We start from the raw sequence: 5,100 nt of genomic DNA, 5'->3' as shown, positions 1-5,100 counted from the left end.
CGTTTTTTTGTTTGTTTGTTTGTTTGTTTGTTTGTTTTTTAAAGGGGTTCAGTGGAATCAGGCATACCTAATTCGCAAAGAATTTTGAGTATCGGGAAAAACCTGCCCATATGCGTGTATACAGATGTGCGTGCGTGTGTGTGTGCACGTAGAATCATTTCTCCTTTTCTGGCGGTGGTGGGGGAAGACACAGTACAAGGCAGCCTTCGGTTAGGAATGTCCTCTGTGTGTTTCTCTGCCTTGTTCTACACTGTTGCTCTTGGAAATGGAATTTTAAAAAATCACTGTGCTGATTCAGATGAACGGGGATCGGGTTGGCTCGAAAAGGCATAGCATCCGGGATGGGTTTGGGGTCCCGCCCAGATGGAGTGGGAAGCCTGCGGGACCCAGCAGGTTGCCTCAGCAGGGGACCTGCCGAAGGTGTGGGTTGGGTGGCTTGTTTCTGAGTTTGCGTGCCCAGATGTCTGCTGGCTTCCAGAAGCGGGACTGACTTCTTGGGCTGGTAGTGGAGATGATCTGCTACAATCAGGCAGCTTCTGCTAAACCTGTTGGCAGTGACCTTCAAGCCCTGGGGCTCTGTTCTTTCTGGAGACGGGTTTTGCCTTTCTTTTCTTTCTTTGTTAATCCCCTCTTTTCTGACTTTCTGCACGGTTTCTGCGTTTGCCTGCGGATACCTGCACCGTGGGCTTTGGATGAAAACTCCACAGCCTTTTCTGACTCATCTGTTCTCAGACTGGTCAGTTTCCTAGAAGGGCAATCAGTGGTGCAGGGCCCGCGGGGTCCCCGGGTGCCTAAGGCCCTGCCTGTTGGGAAGACACGCTGGCCTCTGCCGGAAAGCGGGGTGTTCCCTTGGGAGACGGCTCTGAGAGGGGTGCAGTGCTGAGCTGGCCTGTATGAGCCCCTGTCCCTCTGCTCCCTCCTGGCTCACAGGTTGGGTCATTTTTCCTTCTGCCCTCCTCTGCCCTGTTTGCCCGAGGGGCAGGCCTGCTTTACCTCTCCCCTCCACAGGGTGCTCATGGGCCAGAGCAGTGACTCAGCGGGACCGGCCGCCTAGGGGCTGGGTGCCCCCCGAACCTTGGAACAGGAATTCTGTGTGGAAAAGCCAGGTGCTTCCTCCTTACACAGCAGCACCCGACGCACCTGCCGTGTGCTTTCCTCTGGGCCTGGCAGATGTGGCTGCCACCAAGAGTGACCTTCTAAATCCCGGGGATTCAGCCCACGGGCTCTTAAATCAAACCCTTTGGGCATGACCCATGTGTGCCTGGGTTGGGTTGTCCTGAGGAGGCACCAGCAAGGCGCCTTTCCGTGGTCAGGGGTGCGGGTGCACGGCTGGGAGGAGTGCTGGCGTGGGGGCCCGGGGGCAGGGCTTGGCCCTGGTGGTTCAGAGGACAGTTTAGGAACGCGGTGGGGCTGGCAGAGAGGGGGGCAAGGAATGGATGTTTCCCTAGGCTTGTGTGGGTGCACCTGGCCGTTTCCTGGAGGCTGCGGCTTGGGCCAGGAAGTACAGAGCCTTCATCATGCTTGGAACATCTTGGGGTGTCTCCAGAGGAGAGAGAACCAGTGATGTCCTAAAGCTGCCTTCTTGTTGCCTCCTACCTCCCTGGCTTGGCTTCAGCTTGTGAGGAGCAGGAGCGGGCGGAATAGGGAGCTGGGTCGGCTCGCCAGCTGGGGAGGGAATGCCAGGAAGGAAAGCTCGTTTGCTTCCATCCTGACGTCCTGTCCTTGGAAGTTACGGAGGAGGCATGCTCTGCCTTTCTCTTCCCAGAGCAGCAGCACTGGCTCACTTCTCCCGCAGTTGGGATTGTCAGGGTTGGGGTGGCGGAGGGAGGAAGCCAGCCCCCAAGGGAAGGTCCCATCAGCTAGGGTCTCCTGTGGGGCAGGGTCCTTCAGACACCCAGGGAGGGGCCTGCCTGGTGGGGGAGAAGCAGCATGTTCCGGAGTCAGCGGGGGTCCGCAGGGGTTGGCCCATACTGCACCTTGCCTTTTATTTGGGCGGGGAGGTCTTTGGGGATCAACCCCCACTATGCCCCCGCAGCACAGAGAAAACCTGTCTTTCCTGGTGTAGGACCAGGTAGGACCTAGGAGAGCTTGAAGGGGAAGGGCGATTCATGGCATCAAAGCCCTTCCCGCCGCTGTGGCCCACACAGGGCGGGGGTGGGGGACAGGCTCCTGTGTTGATGCAAAAGGGCTTTTCATAAGGAATGGGTCACTGTCCCTGAAAGTATTGCCTTCCCTCTGTGCCCCCTTCAGTGGGAGTGCGGTGTTTGGATGCCATTTAAGTGGAAGCAGAGGGAGATGACCCAGGGGAACAAGGTCCGAGAGATGGGATAGCAGTGGCCCAGGCCTGCCGCTGAGACGCTGGGACAGTGGCAACCACTCCAGCTGATTAGAGAGGCGCCCTTGCCTGGAGAGGGAAGAGAAGGGAGGGGAGGGGAGGGGAGGGGTTGCTAGAAAGTAGGAGGGGGGGGGGGGGGGGGGGGGGGGGGGGGCGATGTGAGGACTCCATGCTGCCTCCCTACAGGGTCCCCTCCCCCTGCCCCCTGATTCCCAGAGCAGAGTTTGCAGGACCTGGTGTTGCTTGCATTGTTCACCATTAACGGTCTCCTGGGTCTTCTGAGGGTATTGGGGTTAGGTCTTGTCTTCGACTATTAAGTGGTTTCATCCTTTGAGGACGAGGGGCCAATGGGCTCTGGGGTCGGGGAGGGGTCTGCTGCAACCTGCCAGTGTAGAGAAAGGGTCTGCCCCAGCAAGTCTCCCGGATGGCCCCCATGGAGACAGGTGGGCGCCAGGGCTGGCCTTGGTCCTGGCAGTGCCGGCGTCTTGAAACATTCTCGTGGTTTGTATTTATGAATGGAACCCAGAACATGCGGACTCGAGTGCACACAGCACACAGCCTGTGAAAAGGCTTTATTTTGCATTATTTATTTTTTTGAGGGGGGTGGAGGGGCAGAGAGAGAGAAAGAGAATCTTAAGCCCAGTGGGGAGCCTGATGCAGGTCCTGATCTCACGACCCTGAGATCATGACCTGAGCCGAAATCAAGAGTCGGACATTTAACCGACTGAGCCACACAGGCACGCCTATTTGCATTGTTTTTGGGAACCAGACGAAATGTTCCCGAGGTGGTTATGAGCCACACCCTGGATCGCTGCTTGACTCTTTGGTCCAACAAGCACCTGGGTGTGCGTCTCCTTGAAACGTGCCCTCAGAATGTGCTGAGGCCAGAGAGACTGTGTGTGGGGTTGGCTAATCAGCGAGCTCAGTTCTCCTGGGGAGGGGTTTTCCAGGAGTTCCGTTGGCATGATGGGAGCACAGGGAGCTCCAGCGTGTTGGCAAAGCAGGGGGCCCAGAGCCTGGGCTGGAACATCTGACCTTGAACCTGTGCTGTCCTGGGAGCTGCAGGCAGGTAGAAGTGTGGGGACTTTGCCTCCGTATCTGTGGGAAAACCAGCCGGGGTGCCAAGCCCCGCGGGAAGGAGAATCTGGGGGCAGCCAGACCCACGTGGGATTCCTGGCCTGGCTGCCGACAAGCTGTGTGAGGCTGGCCCCACTCCTCCCACGGCCGGATGGGAGCAAGCCGACATCTTCGATTATTGTGATAATCACTGCATGGGCCTGGCACAGAGGCACTTGGGAAATTGTCACCGCTGTACCCCCATGACTGGGGAGGCTTCAGTCCCTCCTGGGGGCCGAGAGTGTTTGCATCCAGGCTCTGTTTCGGCCCCTTGGGAGAGCCCTTTCTGTGGGCGGCAGTCCTGGAGCCACCTCGGGGTTCTGCTGTCATTTCCACGGGCCCAGGGCTCAACTGGATGTCGCCATCCAGAGCCGCACCTCTTCCCTGACTCCCCATAGGAAGACTGTGGGCCCCGCCCTTTCACAGCTGCGAGTCCCACCAACTACGTGGGGAGGCTGGTGATGGTCTTCTTGCTCTCCTCGGAGGCATGGGACCGGGATGGTTTTGTTGCTGTGCAGGGTCAGCTGGTTGAAAGGGGCTGGTGTTGGGTCTCGAGAATCCTGCCCTCTCCAACACTTCCCCCTGAAGGAAGGAGGCAGGGGACGTCTCTTCGGAGACCATAGCAGCTTACTCGAGGGATGGCATAAGACATCTGAGCTCTGGGTCAAGGACAGTGAAGGTCATGTGTCCCGGGGGGCCCCATTCTGACTGTGGCCTCCTCAAGGGATCCATGCTCTTCCCTCTCCAGATCTCACGCTAGAATTCTCTGCCTCAGTGTCCCTGGCTTCCAGGACATCCTGCCAAGGGCCACTTGCATGCCCACGCCATGGCCAAAGAGTGGCCAGGGGTGCCTGGGATGGGGGTGTGTGGGCTGGGGTGTCCACAGGCAGGTGTGGGGCCCCTTGCAGTGCAGACCAGGTGGGGACAACAAGGAGCAGGGGGACAGGCTGCTGGCAGGGGCCTAGGCTGGAATCCTAACCTGGGCTCAGCTCAAGCCGCAGTCAAGGAATTTTGGCTGTGCGTTGGGGAAAATAGTGTGTTTGGCTCCCATTCTCCGTCTGATCTCTTCAGAACCACTCCAGGGAGCTTCTGTTACCATTTCTGCTCTACAAGCTATGAAAACAGGCTACGGTAATGGACTTGCCCAGGTCCGAAGCCCCGGGTGCTGTGCCCAGTGCTGCATCGCTGCCCGGTGCTGGGTCTCAGTCCGAGCTTAGGAAGCCGGGTCCTGCCTGGTCCACTCCCCTCCCCCTCCCCCACAGCCTGGAGCTCTGCTGGGAGCTACCTCGTGTCAGAGGCACAGAGAGGGTGCTCTCCGGAGGCTGCTCTCCTTCCCAGGACAAGGCATCTGGGCCACAGGTGCTTGGTGCTTGGGAGAGTGGGGTCCACAGATGTAGCCCCTGGGCAGAGAGGAGGGGGTGGGGTGGGGGCAGGAGGCTGCAGAAGGGCCTTTCTTTACCTTTCTTTATCCAGCTCCTCCTCTGGGATGACAAGATTTATTTCTTAAAAGCAGAAGGAGTAGTGTTGGTGAAGCCAAGTCAGACCTATGTAGGGTGTGTTTCTCCTTTATGTCTCCTCCTTCCCATCCTTGCTTGGATCTTCCAGAGGGGCTAACCTCAGGGTGAACCGAGCCTGCTGTCCCAAGGGAT

This window comes from Mustela nigripes, chromosome 13 (genome assembly GCF_022355385.1).
Source record: "Mustela nigripes isolate SB6536 chromosome 13, MUSNIG.SB6536, whole genome shotgun sequence".
Classification (NCBI taxonomy): Eukaryota; Metazoa; Chordata; class Mammalia; order Carnivora; family Mustelidae; genus Mustela; species Mustela nigripes.
Note: the sequence above shows the minus strand (reverse complement) of the source record.